Source organism: Macrobrachium nipponense, chromosome 2 (assembly GCF_015104395.2).
Source record: "Macrobrachium nipponense isolate FS-2020 chromosome 2, ASM1510439v2, whole genome shotgun sequence".
In the NCBI taxonomy this organism is placed as follows: domain Eukaryota; kingdom Metazoa; phylum Arthropoda; class Malacostraca; order Decapoda; family Palaemonidae; genus Macrobrachium; species Macrobrachium nipponense.
In genome coordinates, this window is record NC_087201.1 from 139507218 (window position 1) to 139528195 (window position 20978).

The 20978-nt window shown below is 37.9% G+C and overlaps 1 long non-coding RNA gene across 5 annotated transcripts in view; it reads right to left on the reverse strand.

Annotated features, from left to right (window-relative positions):
* LOC135221034 (uncharacterized) overlaps nucleotides 1-20978 on the reverse strand; it is a 97554-nt gene that overhangs the window by 28048 nt on the left and 48528 nt on the right. For 4 of the 5 annotated variants that reach the window (XR_010315853.1, XR_010315854.1, XR_010315850.1 and 1 more), the window contains exons 2-3: nucleotides 4792-4966; nucleotides 4403-4508 (exon numbers count right to left, since the gene is read on the reverse strand). This is a non-coding gene — a long non-coding RNA (uncharacterized LOC135221034). The remainder of the gene's footprint in view (nucleotides 1-4402; nucleotides 4509-4791; nucleotides 4967-20978) is intronic. The other variant, XR_010315852.1, reaches the window with a different exon arrangement.

The window sequence follows — 20978 nt, forward strand, 5'->3', positions numbered from 1 at the left end:
GAAGAGTCCCTTGAGGAGATGATCAGTCTCAGAAATCGACCAAGTCACACGAGCTCCGTTCAAAGCGTGTCTACGCGATGAATCAACTAAGGTTGAAAAATCAGCTTCAGCCGATGCTGGGAGAGAAAGGCCCATGTTCTCCCCAGTTCGGTACCACACACCTCTTTTTCCAGAAAGTATGGCTGGAGGCATACAGAAGGTGGTTCTGACCAGTTCCTTCTTTGACAACATCCACTTGTCAAGCGACTGTAGAGCTCTCTTCATAGAGATAGTCGGTCTCATCTTCAGAACCGACAAAGACTTTGGTACGATTGCACTCGAAAAAAGTGATCGAGGCGAAGGAGGAGCAGCAGGAGTCAACGAATCTCCATACTCTTGCAAAAGAAGGGCTGTCAAAATTCTATAGTTAGAGAAGCCTTCTCTACCATTTGTCTCGTCTTCCGAATCTACGTCCAACCCGTGAGGAGAGTCCGCTTGAAATACGAGAGGATCTTCACCAACTTCTCTCTCTACTAGAGACAAACTCCTACTAGGAGAGGGACTCATCGAGTGAACAGATTCTCTCTCAAGTCTACTAGGAGTCTCGCGTCTGCTTGACTTCTCACGCCTGGCAAGCTCCTCGTGCTTGGCTGGCGCTTCGCGCTTGGCTGGAGCTTGTCGCTTGGCTGGCTCCTCATGCTTGGCTGGCGTCTCGCGCCTGGCTGACGCCTCGCGCTTGTCTGGCGCCTCGCGCTTGTCTGGCGCCTCGCGCTTGTCTGGCGCCTCGCGCTTGGCTGACTCCTCGGCGCCTGGCTGGCGCCTCGCGCTTGGCTGACTCCTCGCGCCTGGCTGATTTCTCTTGCCTGGTTGGCGTCTCGAACCTGGCTGGAGTCTCGCGCCTGAGAGTATCCTTGTCTGGTGTAACGCGCTTGGCTAGCTCCTGACGCCTGTAAGAATCTTCGCGCCTGGAAGACGTCTCGCGCTTGTAAGGCTCTTCATGTCTAGAAAGCTGTTCGGGTCTGAAAGACTTATCTAGTCTATCTGGTACCGTAAGCCTGGAGGACGCTTCACATCTGGCAGGCGAAAGGAGACGAGACTTCTTAATAGGAAGTCTAGCGTCCTTTTTGCGAGGGGGATCCCTCGAAAGAACTCCGACTAAAGAGGCTAACTGTTCTTGCCAGACTAACAAAATCCTCTTTGAAGCCACACCAGCGTCCTCTTCAATAGAAGAAGCAGGAGACCTCGAAGGTGTGCGATCCTCAACTACCGATCGTGGAGACGTCGAGACCATCTTAGCCTTCTTGATAGAAGAGGGGGCTTCCTCCGAGAAGCGCTCTGGGCTCGAGTGAAACGCGGGTTCCTTCCAGTGCCTTTTCAGTGGCCTAGATAGATCCGAGTCCTTCCACCCTCGTTTAGGTGAAGGAGAACCGGACGAAGAGAAACAATCTCGTAGGACGCTTCTATTAAAGCGGTCCTGAGCAGTCTGTTGCGAAACAGAGCCTGCTGAAGGGACGCCTGACCGTTGGGGATTCCCCACGACCTCCGTAAGGCTTTCGACTTTCCTTCTCCTCTGGGTATGTGAGCTTGGAAGAGGTCTAGGCCTGGGAGCATCGCAGGGACGGTCAGACTCACTTCACTAAGCAAATCGCTATCACTTCCCTTACCTTACATGGCCGCCATTTTTGTCTTCATCTTACGAAGAGTAGCCTTCAGATTGGCGATTTCAGAAGCCGAATCAGAATGCAAAGCCTGTGAGGGTTCAGATACAGAGGGAGAATCAAAATCATTAATAATAGGAGAGTTAGACTCAGAAAAAGGCTCAATAGGCCTTGTACTTACACCCTTATGTGCAGCCCGTCTAATTCTATCCCTCTCTAACTTCTTCAAGTAAGAAGTTAGAGTCTTCCATTCATTAGCATTCAACTTTTCACACTCATTACAGGTGTTAGCTAAAGAACATTCAAACCCCCTACACTTACGACATACAGTGTGAGGATCAACCGAAGCCTTCGGTATCCTCACCTTGCAGCCTACATTCACACACACTCTCACACTAACACTTGAATCAGACATTCTAGCAGAAAAATCAAAAGCAAGTCCAAATCCAGTCCACGGTAGCGAATGCCAAAACAACGATCCAGGTACGTCACCAAAAAATCCAATAAAGTTGATCAAAAAGTCTTGAAAAGCAAATTCCAGTCAGGAGGTAGTAACAACAATGTTGATACCACCGGTGACAGAGAAAATATGATAGAAAACGGGAATGGTTCCTAGTCCTGCCACCCAGGGCAGGCCGGTAGATCACCTGACCTACCTGTAGCGAGTGGCGCGAAATTTGAATTTCTGTCAGGGACGACGGAGTCTTAGCTAAGTATATATCTGACAGGTAAGTTCGTTGTATGAAACTCTTCGTTCTCGACGTCGCGAAGATGTCCACGAGAGGACGTCCCCACAAACTCCACAGCTCCTGGCATACATCTTGATGTAGGGTCCATTCGGTCGGCAGCAGCTGACCTTGCCGACTGAGGAGGTCTGCATGGACGTTCTCGACACCTGCGTCGAACCTCGTAAGGATCGTGACGTCACGTGCCCTCGCCCACAACAAGATCTCCTTCGCTAGAGTGAACAGGGACTGAGAGTGTGTTCCTCCCTGCTTCTTGATGTATGCAAGAGCTGTGGTGTTGTCTGAGTTGATTTGCACTATCCGACGAGAGACTTTGTCTTGAAAGAACTGGAGCGCTAGATGAATGGCTGCCAGCTCCTTGAGATTCATGTGCCAGGACACCTGTTCCCCTCTCCAGGTGCCTGACACTTCCTCCCCCCCCCAGTGTTGCTCCCCACCCTGTGGCAGACTCGTCGGAGAACAACACTAGGTCGGGGCCCTGAAGCTTGAGGGACTGCCAGCTTCAAAGGATCGAACCACCATCTTAGGTGTTCTTTCACCTCTTCCGAGATCTCCAAGATCATATCCATATCGTCCTTGTGTTTCCGGTTGTCTGACAGGAAAAACTGAAGAGGTCTGAGGTGCAGCCTCCCCAGGGAAACAAACTTCTCCAGCGAGGAAATGGTCCCCAGCAGACTCATCCATTCCCTCACCGAGCATGATTCTTTCCCCAGAAAGGCTGACACTTTGCTTAAGCATTGCTGTTGACGTCCCTGGGATGGAAAAGCCCGAAAAGCCACTGAATCCATCTGAATCCCCAGATAAACGATGGACTGCGTTGGGGTCAGATGTGACTTTTCGAAATTCACCAGGAGTCCCAGGGACTTCGTTAACGTCAAAGTAGTGTGAAGGTCCTCCAGACACCGGGCTTCCGAAGAGGCTCGAATGAGCCAGTCGTCCAGGTAGAGAGAGATCCTGACGTTTGACAGATGAAGCCACCTCGCTACATTCTTCATTAACAAGGTGAAGACCATCGGGGCCGTGCTCAATCCGAAGCAGAGAGCCCTGAATTGAAATACCTTCCCCTTCAGGACAAACCGCAGGTACTTCATAGACTGGGGATGGATCGGGACGTGAAAATATCCGTCCTGGAGATCTAATGACACCATCCAATCCCCCGGTCTTAAGGCCCCAAGAACTGACTGAGGCGTTTCCATCTTGAACCTCTGTTTGTCGACAAAGAGGTTTAGACTGCTTACGTCTAACACCAGTCGCCACCCTCCCGACTGTTTCGGCACCAGGAACAGTTTGTTGTAAAAGCCCGGGGATTCTAGGTCCAAGACCTGTTAAATCAGTCCACAAATAACGTGTGCCTAGCCACAGATCCAAAGTCAAATAACCAAAAATCAATCAGGATACTTAAGTAGCCAAAAATTTTCCAAAATCCAAAGACGGAGGTACTGAAAACAGATGTTTACAGCACCGGCGACAGAGAAAATCTGAATAGAAAATGGAAATGGTTCCTGATACCCGCCTCCCAGCGGCGGGAATGGGTACTAACCACCTGACTCCCACTACTTGTGTCGTAAGTTTTGAAATTCTGTCGGACTTCGGAGAATACAGCTATATATATATCTGACAGGTAAGCTTCATGAACAAACTGACATTTGAACAATTTAGAATGAGTGGGGAATTCAGAGAGGTAGTCCTCAAGATGGAAGACGGTGGAGAGAACTCATTTCTAACCCCATAAAGGGATAATCCAGTGTAAGAATGGTAATGAAAATAATGTCCATAATCCCAACTTTATGAATCCTCAATTGCCTTAAGTCCAAAGAGATACAATCATTGTCTTACTCTTAAGCAGCAATTAACAGAAAAAAAATAAAAAATAAAATAAACATTTTAACTGATATTTACGTATAGGACATGCAAATTAATTTTTGTTGGAAAAGCGTAAATCTTTTAATTTACTACACTAGGATTTTCCTCTACCTAAGCCCTCTGACTAGTAAAACTGTAATGATTGCTCTAGCTCACCATGAATTAGATGTGAGGGATACTGATTGCAGTTCCTCCCTAGTACTAGGGAGTGCTTACTTCAGAAGTCCCCACTTTCAGTTGGTGCTCATCTAATTTCCTGCGGCTGAAAAGATAATTACTATGGTTAGATTAAGCATACCCTGGTGTATTAGTTTAAAATACATAGATCTAAATGATTTTCACCTAAAAGTATTGCTATCTAAAGATATTTTGGTGTCATTAGTATGCCCAAATATCTGTAGTTAACAATGCTTCTAGATATGAAAGAGTCTCAAGACACATTCGTATGGAAACAGCTAATAAACTAGTTTATAAACCATTATTCAAATGAGTAATAGCCTCTATAATGATGGGCAATAAACTCCCAAAGAGAGATTTCAAGTTACCTAATTTCTAAAGCAAGCAGTCAGCATCCTTGGTGAATGCAGCACAGTACATTCAGTTTACCTCCAGAAGCAAGTCTGTAACACAAATTCATTCAATGACCTGGAGACTGGTCCACTGAAACTTCCAGCACCTTTCTCCGTCATCACCTTCACAAGACCTGAGATTTTGTAGACCCTGGAGGGAAAGAATAGAACACTAACGGTGAGAGTGGAGGGTGGCAGTCTTAAAAGGAATACAGTAGCCACCTTGGCAGCCTGAAAAATCCAGGGCTTCCCTCCCTGTCTCTGTCCGACAGAACAGGTATCCTTCTACTCATGGCAGTAGAGGAGTGGTATCACCAGCCTCAGTAACCTCCTCCGGTCTTTTTCCCCTTCCTTCCGGGGACTGCCTGTATATACTAAAAGATGTTGGTTTGCATTTATCCAGGGACAAATGTGTTTAGTTTTCACATACTCCACCATATTAGATAAACTCCTGTATATACTAAAAGATGTTGGTTTGCATTTATCCAGGGACAAATGTGTTTAGTTTTCACATACTCCACCATATTAGATAAACTCCACTATATTAGATAAATTCTGGACAGGAAATAATTCAGTAAGAAATTCAATATAATATCCGAGAAGACTAGATAAATCATTCTTCAAAACTAAACACTGTTCAGATAAACAAAATGCACCATCAGTAGTTAAAAGTTTGATAGTTTTTCATTTTTGCTATTTTTGTTTACAGCTCTCCTTTGTATATTTGACACTATCACAGCACATTAGTGAAGTTTTTAGCACTCTAACCTGTTCAGATTTTTGCTCTTTCAGGTTTTGGCAGTGTGGAAGACCTGAGTCTAAGTAGCTGTGCTTCTTCTCACCACAGCGGGGACCCAGCATTGCTCTGAATCTAGTGGAAGTGTGCACTGTATCATACTTGCTGCTCCAGATTTTCAAAACATACAGACTATGTGTTCCATTTTCAATTCGAGTCTTCATTCCACATTCAGCTGGAGTCTTTGCTGATTTCATCTTTTTTTTTTTCAGTCACTCCTACAGTTGTTACGAACAAAATCAAAAAATATATTGAAGAAAACCTTAATTTGCATTATGCCATCAGACAACTATCATAAATATCAAGCATTTATATTTAAATAGTTTGATAGGCAAACTGAAGATGTAATGTTCCTTACAAGGAAATGTATAAATGTTTGTCATCTGTAATACTGTTTTTGATATGATTACTATTTTAAATCACTCTGATAATAATGCATTGAAATATTTTAATGCATTGATATTAAAAATGAGTGCCAAAGTTCCACTTGGTGCATGGTTCTTGGTCATGGCTTCTGTTATCCTGACCCAGATCTTAATGAGAATTTTTATATGGCTTGTGACATTATTTCTTCTTTTTTTATCTACACTTTTATACTTGTGAATTGTTTATTGTAGTCATATATTTTTGTGGTTTGTGATATTTTACTGCATATAGTGTACTTTCCAGTCATAGATGTATTGCCTACAATTATAGAAAAACTTGTACAAGCTCTAACAGACGTCATATCATGACCAGTAGAAATAAGATAAAATATAATAAATCTGCATGCAGAATTTTCCATTTTTAAAGCAGTTATTTGCCAAGGAAGTATTTTTGCATTGTGTTAAATTTTACCATCAATCCCAAAGAGATTTTATTAAGGTGTGTTATTCATTTATGTATACTATTTCATTTCAACATGACTGACACTTTACTTGCCATATTATTTACTAAGATTTATTAAAAGAAAAAAAAATTGGTATTAAACTACTGCTTTACATTTTCAGACAGTTAAAATTGGAATTTTTGCATTTTTAATGTAGTTACTTGGATCAGTATATGGGGATAAAGTATGGAAACTATTTTTTTTTAGTAATGTTACTGTACTGATTTGCAATGTCAGCATTTTTAGTCCAGCAGCTATTTTATTTTGCTGAGGTAAAAATTAGTTTTCCCTTGTTCCAACTCTATATATAAACATTGTCAGATGCTCAAAATTATGATCTTTTATTTTGTAAATAGTAGATTATAGTTCATATGAAAATATACATAATACTATATATTATATATATCTATAGACTTTTCATAGTAAATGAATGATTAGTGGGAGTAGCCAAAAGATATATAATTATTGTATGTAAATGTTATAATTGGTTTTTATTGTTCAACTGATCTAATTATGTACTTTAATAATTATAACATTGGAAAACGACTAAAGATTGGCTGTGAAATTAAACCTTCTCCCTTGATAGATTGGCCACTGCCATGAATCACGCATTCCATGGAAGTGAGATTTTACATTAAAAGAAAGACATATTGTAAGATTAAGAAGTCCTAAATTTTTCAGGTTAGTAGCATGATGTTAGAAATGATATATGACTGACTAGGCATGAAAACTTTATACTTATCTAGTGCATAGTTTAAGAGGCTTTCTGCTGCTGCTTTTACTACATCTATTAAGTGTATGTCGAAAGCACCATAGGGTTTTCACTCAAGTTCTAAGGTTAGAATGATTTTAGGTCATTATAATATTGCATTTATCTCAGAAGAAGCTATAAATGTGTTCTTTCATATGAAGTACTGCTGTAGTTTTATTGTAATGAGGTCTGCTAATATACCAGTGATGTCTTGGTTATAAGGATAATTCAGCACTCATAAAGGTTAGCTTTGATTTAAATCCTATTATAAAGCATTTTATTCAAAGACAGTTATTATGAGTGCAAGAACTAGGTTAAACAGGTGTTTACATACATTTTTTTAAATGATGTCATCAATTTTTTTAATTTACTTGCATCTTTGCCCTTTTAAATCATGTGCATTACTATGTAACTTAGTATTGTTACATAAGTATTAGTACAAGTTTACAGCTATAATGTCTTAAGATATAATATGCCCCACTGTATAATCAAGTAATTGTGTTATAATTTTGTAGCTTGTACACTTAGAAGTGGCCCTATTATGTATAAGATAAAGAGCATCTACAGGAAATAATCTCCCTGTTTAGACCTGCTACTGTATTGAATCCCGGGCCAGCCTTTCTCATCTCTTCACCTATGGCCCCCATATAATGTACCTTGGTCCAAGCTTTTGGGTAGTACTTAACATCTTTAGGGCCTTCTTACTGTTTTGGCCCTCCCTTATAACACCGTTATGGTATGGGTACACTTGTATTCTTACAATTCATTTGCAAGATACAAGAATGTAATTTATCACATCTTTGTGGACTATATGAAATAGCCAGGAAAATATGAATATTATTTCAGTTTTCCCTTCTTTGATCTTTGTTGTAATTTGATGGTTACACTGGAAGACAACATAAAATGTCTGAAGACATCTGGATTTGGCTAGCTGAAGTATCCATAGATAACCAATTGGTATTAAGAATTAACAGACCATCATCATCAGGGAAGATTGTCCCTTATGAACAGCTCCTTAAATTATTTTTCAGTAGTATTTTCACAACAATAGTGTTTCAGTGCAATTGCCAAGAAATATATTTTATACTCTTTCAAAAAATATATTTAATATAAAAACTATTTACCTAAGGTATTCTTTATAAAGATGTAATTAGGTGTTTAGTATGATAATACTTTTATCTGTATTAAAATTATTTCTATAATAATTTTTTTCTTTCTCATTTGTGCCCAAACAGTGGTTTCTAACCTTTTTGGGTCAAGACCCAAATGCCTGTCCCAACCATACATTGCAACTAATGTACTCATAAACGCTGTTCTTAAACTTTTATTTTAAAATAACCTTTTTATAAAACTATCCCAATACAAAATTTTGATAATTTCATAAAAATGTGCTAAAACAAAATTTTGGTAATTTCTCTTGATAAAACTAACCAGCATAATGAGACATAAAACTCTATGATTGTCCATGAGAAAGAAATTACTACTTCTGAGACAAAAGTTACGACACTCAAAAATGCCTTAAAATATTTACAAGATACAAGTAAACTATATTCCAACTTACTAGAAAGAAAGGGAGAGCTTATACGGGTATTAAAATAGTAAACAGAACCTTTGATCATTATTTAAATTTAGGAGTCCAGACAATGGTGTTGACTAGTTTCTTCAAACTTCCATGACTTTTTTACATTGAAGCAGTACATAAGCCTTAAGTTTAGCACCACTAACAGCTTAAAACTAAATTATAAGACTGACTCAGAAAGCTCAGTATAAAACCTATTAAGTAGATGTTGCTTACAGCATGGGATAAAATTAAAAGCCATGGTACCGAAATCTCATTTCTGTCTTTTCAGTTTTTATTCCATTCTCTATTTGCAAATCCACAGCTTTCTATCCAAGACTTTTTGACCAAGAAGGTTAATTGCTCACAATTTCCAATTCTACACATTGTGGTGTGCGTGTGTGTGTGTGTGTTTGTGTGAAGTAGTTATTACCTCAAGCAATGAGATTATGTTTTTGGCTATTTGTCTTTTATCATCATTATCAATATTATTGTTATTACTGTACTGCTATTCATTTTTATAATTAAATAAATTAGTTAAGTATATATATAAATGTTTTCAATAGTTTATCAAATATGAATGGAAAGAATTACTGTGATTAACTGTATAAAATGAAAATGGATTTACCAAATAGATCAACAAGGCTTTTGTTAATTTTTTTATATGATTTATCTGAAGGTAGTTTTCTATGAGTTAAAGTTCTTAGGTTAGTTTTGGCCATGAGATTGCCGTCAACTCAATCTCTTCTTAAAAATTGTTCATTTAGTAGCATAAATGCATGATTTGTACAATCAGTTAATCATTAATATTACATAACTTACTAAATAAAGAATACACATCACAAATTACACTTTTAAATATAAAACATAAAAGAATGGACTTAAAGATATTACTGTATATGGCACTAATCTTGCAGTTTTGAAAGTTACCGGTAAATACAATTGCCTGGGCTTTGTGAAGACAAGAATGGCTTAGGTATAAAATAAGGGACATTTAAAACAAATGCCTGCCTAGATATATTGCAACCTGAAACTGTAACTGAACCTGAATTTTGGGGGCAGGAACCACTGGGTTAGAAGATGAAAGTATTTTTCGTAAAGGCCCAAAGATGCACAAGCAGTTGATGTTTGTCTGGAAGATGAAGTTTTCATAATAAAACTAATATTGTAATACTTACCTGAACACCTGAATTAGCGCTGGTCAGTGACCGGGGCTAATTCAGGTGTTCAGGGAGTGTATTGCAATACTTGATTTAAATACTATATGGACTTCCAGTTTACAATAGTAGTACAGCAGTTGCATTGCTGATATTGGCTGTTATTTTAGGTTAATAGGTTTAGTTTATGTTTTGCAGTGGCATTTATAAATTTATGAATTCCATTTGTAGTGTGCTTCATTTTTTGTATTATCATTTATACATGTAACAGAAATTGTATGTATTCCTCTTAAATACAAAGCAATTTTCAATAATATATACAGAATTTTTATTAAGTTGTCCTCAAATTATTATATATAAAAAGAGGTGTTGCATGATTCAAATTCCTATACTTAAGGATGTAGAATATTTATACGGGGACAGAGTTTTTTTGTTCTCCCCCTTAAAGATTCTGCAATCCAACCTGAGATTTTCTGAGACATTTAAAATTAATATAAAAATTACATTATGATAAAATAAGGTTTTAATTATACTTACCCAGTAATTATATAGCTAAGAGTTTCACTCACTGGCAGTTAAAATCCTGAAATTTGTGGGTCGCGCTAATTTTCTCTTTTGTTTTGGCTAGGTAACAGTGCCCTGCCCACTTACTGGGTAAGTATAATTAAAACCTTATTTTATTATTATAAAAATGTCATTTTTAATTATACAACTTCCCCAGTAATTATATGGCAGATTTCCACATTTCAGAAAGGAGGGAAGCATGGATAATTCTACCTCAGGTTCTTTAAAAAGAACGTAGATTGAGAATAGAAAAAACTTTGCTAACACAAATTGAAATGTCTGTTGATTCCTTACCTGATAAGAGAGTTGTAGCAGGAAAATACTGCCTCTGGTTGCCACTCATCATTTTACAGCGTGGTGGTAAAGTCATGTAATGCCTATTACAGATCACCAGAAAAATATTGTTACTCATAACCAAAACAATATATATCTACCATCACCCTACCAAAGGACAGGAGGGTGCTCCAGGTACTTTGTACCTCCAGGCTTCCCATAAAAATCATCATACTTTATGTAAAGAAGAATAAGAATTTAAGGAAGGGTTGCTTCCTACACTTCCTTTCCCAACACCACACCAGCCGCAAGAAAAGGACCCAGGGCACTGCAGTCTGCATACACCGTCTCAACGTCACGGAGATAATGCGAAGCAAACACAGATTTGCATTTCCAAAACGTAGAATTAATGATAGTTGTAAGATCACAATTTTTTAAAGTAAGTTGTATTTTTCCTAACTATACAAACCTGAGGTCCTTTACATTAGGAATTACTTTCAGCGTAGGCTGGAATACGGCTGTTAAATTCTTGAACAAGGTGGTTAGGCAGTAACTACCGTCTGGTACCGCCTGCCCAAATATAAACACCCCACTTTGCCTTTCTGCCCAGGTTTCCGATTGAGGGGTGGCGTGAGGTTGGCATTAATATAAGGGACCTCAGGCTTGTATACATAGTTAGGAAAAATACAATTTACTTTAAAAAATTTTTATTTGTTCCTACACAATATACAAACCCTCAGTCCTTTACATTAGGAGGGCTCACTGATTGGTGGGAGGAATGTGAGTGAGCCTCTAGAACTGACAGGAGTTCAGCACACCTGGGCTATTCCTCGATCGGATTATAGGAGCTGCATGATCAAGTGTCAGACTTCTGGCGTTTTCAAAATGAGTGAGGAATCGTAACTTATCCGAAAAAGGGCTGGGAAAAATATTTAGAGTCAGAGGCATTAATGCAAAGTTAGGAAGGGTTTGCATTACTGCTAGTCTTCTTCCTCCCCTTGCTAGAGGAGGGAGCAGGGTTGCTTCTATGATTCTGACAAGAAAAATAAAAGGGAAACTCCATGTGCAAGCTTACCGCATCAAACACCCAACCAGCAAGTATAAGTTCGTCCTATCCTCAACCTGAAGGCAGAGGAGTAGAAGGACGAGGAGGGGAAGGTGGAGAGGCCAGTCACTCTTGTATCCTTCTTACCTCTAGAACTGCACGTCCTCTTGAAGGAGCCAGGTAAGCAAACACGTGTGAGCATCCACCACCAGTCCGAGGAAAAGAGGTTCCATGGACTGTGAGCAGACCCGAAGGAAGAAAGATATGGTCATATGCAGACCGCACCTACCTTCTGGTCCAACATATTCTTCGGAGTGATGAAAGTACCATGCCACTGACACTGCTTGCACTCTGAGAGAGCATACAGTGGACATATCCAACTGCAGAGAAGTTCATCACGATCTCGTAGGACTTGGAGGAAGACGTGTCGTTAGACACTTCTGCATTGGAAGTCAGCAGTGGATTAAAGTGTTGTAACTCAATGAAGGGTGTCAATCCTTCGCAGGTACAGCAACACACCAATAGGACAAAGTAATGACTGACCTGGATCAACCAATACAAAGTCCAAAGCTCAGGAGATCATGAAGGATTCGGACTCGTCAACAGATGCTGAATGATTATACATCCGAAACGGAGTCACGACATGACACCTGCTCTTTCAAAGGTAATGTTGAGAACGAACCATGCAAATCGTCTATCTTGCTCGCCAACAATGTTGAGACGAGGTGATGATTCTCGCGAGGTATGTGCACATTAGATGAGAATCAAATGCCTTCTAGAGACCGAGGTCCCTATGATGGCAAGACAGAAGTTTTCTCATCAGTCCCCCTCATTTTGGGACCACCTTGACGTGGTGAGGGCTCTCGAACCTCAGGAATCTCTTCCCAGGTTCGAACCCAAGAGTCCCATATACATTATATATTTTCGAGTAAACTTATGTGGACTTTTCCATTTTTTGCCAAAATTTTTGAAAGCAATAAATGAGAAAACATATCATGGCTTAACGTGGAGTTAAATCCGAAGCTAAATAGTGAGAACTGTGGTAGATCCATCATCTACCCGACAATGTTCGGACTGTTTTTCAGGCGGAAACTATTCTGTGGAGCTGGACCACGGATTCCAGGGGGGGCCTGGTTCTAGGAATAGAACTCTCGGCATTCTATCCAGTTTGCCCATAATGTGATTAGGATGGGATAATTGTATTAACATAATATCTTAGTCCTAGCAAGCGGGTTTCTGCTTACACTTGGGCCATACTAATCAGTTATGCCATCCCCTTTTGGGGTAGGTAGGGATGCGGACATTTGGGAGTCCTTTCTCACTTGTGCCTTTGGCAGAAGATTTAACTTCGCGAAGGGCCAATGATATCTTTTCAAGAATTTTTTTTTTTTTTTTTTTTTTTTTTTTTTTTTTTTTTTTTTTTTTGTGTAAAAAACTCAAAATTTATGAACTGTGAAATAAATATGATTTGAGTACCCCTGGGCCCCATGATGGAAAAACTACGGCACAGTTGATGACCATTGGCACGTCACTCCCGAATTTCCTAGGTACTGCCCCCAAGCAGTGAAAGTACTATAAAAGATACAAAGGAACACCCTGTTTCAAGTAAAGCAGCAGAGCCAGAAAACCAAATAGAGTGCATAAATAAAAAAGAAACAAACAAAAATAAATTGGTAAACTCCAATATCGTAACAATGGAACCATATGATGAACAATAATTCTGAATTAGAGACAAATAATCCTCCCAGCAATACAGAAAAATATAAAAATCATAATAGACAAGCAACATACATAAAACAAGGACCAAAGAGAAACAAAAATTACGACTTAATCCACATTGGTACATTTTGATGACCTCTTTGGACCAGACAATTGGTCAAGATTTCTAGTCCTCAAAGCTGACACAAAATCTCAGCAGCGATGCTAGAAAACAAATTACTTAACATATATCCAACACAAGACATGGAATGCAGACACATCAAGGACAATGAATGGCTTATCCAAGTAACCAATAAAAGCAGTCCACTGCCTTTTTAAGTATAACAGAAATAAATAATATAAAGGAAAGGTAATAATTACAAGCCACGAAACATTGAATTATGTACAGGTACAGTTCATCCTACCCAATAGCGAGCAGGAGCTTCCTTCAAAACAACTATTGCTAGACTCCCTAAAATTGAGATATAACAATATCCACGATTTAGAAATATACTCGATTTCAAGTAGGAAAGATAAAAGTAAAAATATCAACATTGCCAAAATAAAATTTACAGGCCAAGACTTGCCATTTAAAATAAAAATTCTTGGACAAAATAGAGAAGTTCGTCCTTTTTGTTCCTAAACCATTACAATGTACACAGTGCTCAAGGTATGGACACACATACAAAAGATGCCGTAATAAAGCTATATGTGCAGTCTGTCATCAGATGACCATACCACTAATTGGAACTGTAATCAATCAAAATGTATTAATTGTGGACTAGCCCATCACGCAAAATCTAAGGAGTGTTCATTTTACCAATATAATACAGAACTTCAGTTGTTAATAAATAGGACAGGAATGTCAGTCATGGAAGCCAGACTTGAGCTAAAAGTAAGAGGCGTTAACAATCCATCCAAAACCCCCACCTTTTCAAATGTGACTAAAAATCAAGACATCAAACAGCACAATGACAAACAATAGATAGTATAAACATGGAACTGGATTTCATACCAATAATACTGAAAACCCAAATAAAATATTACAAACAACCAATACCACCACTAACATAGATGATTCAGTTATCCATGGAAAAGAACTTCCAATAAATAAGAAGAATTAAAGAATAATGATGATAATCGAACTGGCAAAAAGAAAAGAATTCTAGAAAGAACCCCACCTAAGGGAAAAAAAAGTAAATATTGAAAATTACAATCAATCCAGAGAGACTCCAAATACACCAGGAGACATTTAAAAAAGATATTAAACAACCTAACCTCATCACAAGTGGAAACTACACAATTACCCTCAATCTCAATCAAACAGCCAACATCTGGACAGTAAAGATCACTCTTTACAATTTCCATCAAATAATACTAATGAAAAATCATACATTAAACCAAACCATATAACTATCACCCCCCAAACCATCCACAAGACCGAAATATCCCATTAACAACAAAACAAATAACCCCACCCTCAAAACCAACAGTCCTTATCACTACAGAAAAGGAACAATAGAATTACAAACCAGAAATTTCTAAAGCTAGACCAAAAACTTCTGAAACCAATAATTGTTAACATTGACCAAAACATGCTTCATCTTGTGGTTGTAATGAATGCTTTGTAAGTACTATAACAACTAACTACCAAGACAGAGGACACAGTACGAAATTGTATTGACAATTTTACCAAATTAAGGAGGTGCCCTTTAACACACAACATGAGAACGAATTATGTTCTGAATCCTTAAAATACAAAAAGGAAATTATAAAATCAAAAATAGTTTACTTATTATTCAACTATGAAAAACAAACAACTGCAGAATCTAATAACCAATACAAATACAATGATTAAAAAACACAAATAAATTCAAATGCATATAAACTACGAGACAAGTAAAATCAGCAATCAATTTACAGAATTTAACACCAATTCCTCCCAATAAGGAATATAAAATCAATTCAATGGAATATAAATGGTCTCTTAACCCGACTACGTCTGGGTGAATTACAAAGAATCATACGAGACCACAACCCAATGTGCATATGTCTACAACATATAGGAAGTAACCCTACAAATATCCACACTATAAAATTGCCTGTTATTCACCAACTGACGGTGGAAAATTAGGCACAGCCATATACGTTCATAATAGCATTACATATGAACCTGTTGACATACCATCTATGCCATATCAAATAACATCATTAAACTGTATATGCCTGATAAAAGTAAATTACTATTTGTAATTTATATAACCAAACCATTTCAATGCAAATTTCAGTGATTTTTCTGAAAACTTATTAGCAAAAGTATACAGGAACCACTACTTATAGTAGGAGATTTTAATGCACATAATCCATTATGGGATATTAATAACCCCACTGACACATCCGGAATCAACATAGAGAATACTATAATGAAACACAACCTGTATTGTCTCAATGAAAGTGAAGTTCCAACATATTTTTCAAATACACACCTAACCTTTTCTTCAATTGACATTTCATTATGTTCAAATGATGTAGCGGAGAAATTTGAATGGAATGTCCTAGACGATTCATACACAAGTGACCATTTCCCAATCATTCTGAACTACTTAAGTAATGTCAAAATATTGCCACCTACAAGATTATAATATCCAAAAAGCTAACTGGGATAAATATTTCCTATACACACGAAACATACCACCATTCCCACATAAGAAGATCACAATACTACATGTGAATCCTTCTCAAACTTCATAATAAATGCTGCAGATAAAAGTATTCCAAAAACCAAAACACATTCCACAAAACCCTGTCCCATGGTGGAATCCAACATTAACAACATTAAGTAAAATAAAACATATATTGAGTCGCAATCTAAACAGACTCAAAACTCGCCTTAAATCACTCAACAAAATGCCCTATAGTATAAACATATTAAACAAAATAGTTATAACAACATAACAATTAACCACATTAAACCACTATATAAACAAATATACAGCCAAATTTAGAAAAACGGTAATAGCTGAAAAAAATCGCATCATGGAAGGAATATGTCTCAAACATATCTTCAAACACATCCACAAGGGATATCTGGCAAAAGATAAGGAAAATCAATGGAAAACATATAAGACCTCCAAGAAGTGCAATACATTTAAATGGAAAAAGTATACCATGATACTTATGAAATATCAAACATAATTGGAAACATTTTGAAAACATCAGTGCTTACTCCAGCCTAGATACACATTTTCAAAGTATCAGAAAACAAAAAGAAAATATAATACTCAATTTTGAAACTCTTGAAGACCTGGAATATAACTATATTTTTTAACATGGATGAACTAGATAATGCCATCAACTCTTGTCATCCCTCTGCACCAGGATATGATAAAATATCATTTGAAATGATAGAAAAATTAGCTCCTATAGCTAAATCATATTTATTAAAATTTTACAATAGTATCTGGCTAAAACGTGTCTTTCCTGATAAATGGAAACATGCCATAATTATTCCAATAAACAAACCAGGAAAGGATGCAAGTAATCCATCCAATTATAGACCGATATCTCTAACAAGTTGCCTATGCAAATCTTAGAAAAAAATGGTTAATGCACGATTAACGTATGTAATAACCAAAGAATCCATTTTAACACCAACACAATCTGGTTCAATAGCTGGCAGATCAACCCTAGATCCCTTACTACATTTAGAAGATCATATCAAAAAAGGCTTTGAACAAAAGAAATTAACAGTAGCTATATTTTTTGATATGAAAAAGCATACGATACAACATGGAAACATAACATCATGCAAAAACTCCACTCCAAGGACTAAGAGGCCCACCTTACCAATATTTATTAAGAACTTCTTACAAACAGAACTTTTCAAGTAAGAGTAGAAAATTCCTACTCAGTAACCTATAAACTGGAAGAAGGAATCCCATCAAGGTAGTGTCTTGAGCTGTACATTGTTTGCTTTAGCAATCAATGACATTACTATAAATTTACCAAGTGGTGTAAAAAACAGTTTATATGTTGATGACTTTGTCATTTACTATACGAGTAGTAATTTGAGGACATGCTCAGAGAGTTCTCAGTACTGCCATTTCAAATATATGTAAAGTTGGGCAAATTCAGTTGGATTTAAATTTTCAACTGATAAAACAAAAGCAATCGTCTTCTACAAAGACAAAAGGTGGATGAAGAAACCAAACAATCAAACTGCATCTTTATAACACTGAAATACAATTTTGTACAAAAATCAAGTACTAGGAGTAATATTTGATCAACATTTAAATTGGAAAGAGCACATCAAATACATTAAAGCCAAGGCATCAAGCCTTGCCATATTAAAAAAGTTATCACACACTAATTGGGGAGCAAAGCGAGACATTTTATTAATGATATAATAAGGCAACAGTCTTATCCATAATAGATTACTGCTGTCCAATATATTCATCTGCCTCAGAATCTGCATTAAAATCTCTCGATGCAGTGCACCATGAAGGCGTGCGATTGTGCACAGGAGCTTTCCGATCGTCCCAACAAACTCCACTTTTGGTGGAGGCAGGTGTTTTGCCCTTAAAACATCACCGTAATTTAATAACAATACAAAGAGGTCTTTCATTACAAGCGGGATCGTCTCCTGCAACTTACTGCTTCCAAAACTGTAATCAAGTAACAGCAGTTAATAGTACTAGCTCTTTCCCAAAAAGAGCTAGATACATAATGAACATACATAATATGAATCCAATTTTTCACCCACCAATGGAATTGCCACCACCATGGATTTTAAATAGAGTAAAGATATGTACCTCCCTGTCTTACCCTACTCAAGAAACAAATGACAAGTACGGAAATGTACCGCCAACATGCTTTGGAGCACATTAGAAGAAAAGGCGACAAATTTATGATATATACAGACGGCTCTCCAAAAAATAATGTTGGAGTAGGAGCATCTGCATATTCGAAAAATATGTTAAGTAAAAAAGCCTACCTTCAATATCATCAGTATTTACTGCTGAAGTCACAGCCATACAGATGGCTCTAGATATGATCATCTGAGGCAAAAGCAATTTCAGTGTAGGTCTGTAAATTTTTCAGTGACTCACGTAATCGCTATAGATGCAATAGGATAAGAAGAAGGGTATAAATCAGGAAACCAAAATAGATTACAGGAAAGTTCAAATAAAAATTCATCAACTCCATCCAATCAGGAATATCAATGGAAATATGTTGGATCCCAGCACACGTGGGAATAAAAGGAAATGAATATGCAGACTCTGCTGCCAAATTAGCCTGCACTATCCCTCCAACAATTTCATATGCCCCAGTGTCAGACTGGGTAAAATCAGTTAAAACATTAATTTACCAGGATTGGAAAGAAGAATGGGCCTCGGTGCCAAACAACAAACAAACTTAAAAATATAAAACTGAAGTCTATGCATGGAGGACATCCTCACAGGAGGAAAGAGCAAAAGAGGTGATCCTAGCAAGGCTACGTATAGACACACAAGATTCTCACATGGTCACTTGATGTCAACACCACATGCTGACCCAGTGAAATGTAACAGATGTCAAACACCCATGACAGTACAGCATTTGCTTGTTGAGTGCCCAAATTGGACCCAGCAAAGATCTATTTATCTGCGGAGTTCAGAAATGAAAAATATTCTTGCGGAAAGCAGGGATTTTTCAATTAATAAAATCATAAATTTTTTAAATAAGACGGGTTTCTCAAATAAAGTCTAATTTTTTTTTTTTTTTTTTTTTTTTTTTTCTTTCTTTCAGGATTGATCCCTGAGAACCAGCCCGAGAAGAGTCTACTCGAGACTCAGAGGTCTGGAAAAACTTAACACCTATTAATAATAATAATTCTCATCAGTAGTTGAATCTCAACTAAGGACAAACAATACTACTTAGTGAATGACTAAGGTGAAGGTGGACCTATGTCTTCACAGCTGAATCTGACAGAAGTGAACTCTCACAATTCTGATCATATAAAAAGTCCTGCAGATGACACCAACCAGTGAAGACGGCTCTAGTAATTCCTGGTGTTTTACAGAAGACTGCAATGAAGGTGGAGAGTCTTTTAGTAATGAAAACACAAGGATTGTACTACCTGAAGAACTGCTTCTTATGAGTTGTATCAGGGAGGAACTTTTCTATCTATTCTGGAAGCAGAGCTAGTCGGGTGGGGAACAGGCGAAGTCTTCCATTATTCACTTTCAATTCGGGGTAAACAAAGAAGAACTAAACACCTTACAAATTAGAAAATGTATACTGTTAGAAGACAAAACTCAAATTGTCTGAAGAAAATCATTCTGAGTCATCGCAATGGCCAATGGGGTAGGTGCAATGGAACAGAAGACTACAGACTTCTGTTATACCGTGGGGTAAACAGAAAGATGATAGAGAGTCTAATGAGATACATCTCTGTTTGAAGATTCTCGCAACGGCAAATGTGGAGCACGAGACATAGGCCTTGTGCAAGAATTCTGAGCCAACCAGAGACCTAAGTCTGTGATACTAGGGCAGAGAGATTCGACTTGGTAGTTAATCCTTGATAGAGATGAAACAATACATACTAAGACAAACAGAATCTCAGGGTGAAGGCAGTGATCTGGCCCTCACTCGACATCTTATACCAAGTTGCCAGGTAGTGCATTCGATGTTGAAATGCGTTCGGCTTAGAACCCTCGAGTGCAAAAATGATATGTTCGAGCATCTGCATTTTAACCAAAATGGGAGGGAAAGAAACCCTCTTGTTATAATGCAAATGTTGTGGTGTTGTTGGCACACAATACCACTAGTCATCTCAAAATAAAAAAAAATGGAAACTCTTGGGAGGCCTGAAAGCCTGTCCTAAGTTTCAGGTTAATTAAGAGAAGGTACTATTCATCTCGGTCACACATTAGTAGAATTAACTTACAGATATGCGCCTATTACTCGGACGGTGCAGCTGATAACAGACGCATGTCGCGAGGAAAACATATACTAGTATATTCGTAGGTTTCTGTAAATCACACTCCAGCCTAATTCTTCTTCATTCGAGAAACAATAATAAAGACTGGAAGCAGACCTTCTTCATTCTCTAATGAAGAAAGCGAATGTTGTTGTCCCAAAGGGAGACTTCTACAGTGATAAAAGGACACCGAAGAAAACTAGTTCAAGCCAACCTTGTTGTTCCCAAAACAGTAGCACTGGAAAGGCGTTCAAACTTCTCGGTGCTATACATCCTGAACAGATTGACGCATGTTCAGTAAGATCCTAAGATTGAACCAAAAACACAGTCTCTTGGATTCGAATCTCTGGAAAATACACTCCATAGAGTTCCTCTTATTCCCTTGTTCATCCTGGTGTAACCCAGGAAGTAAAGGGGAAAAAAGAGAGAAGGAATGACTGTTCTTGCCCCGCTCTTCTCTGAACCTGCAGTGTTCTCACTCTGTCAAACGAA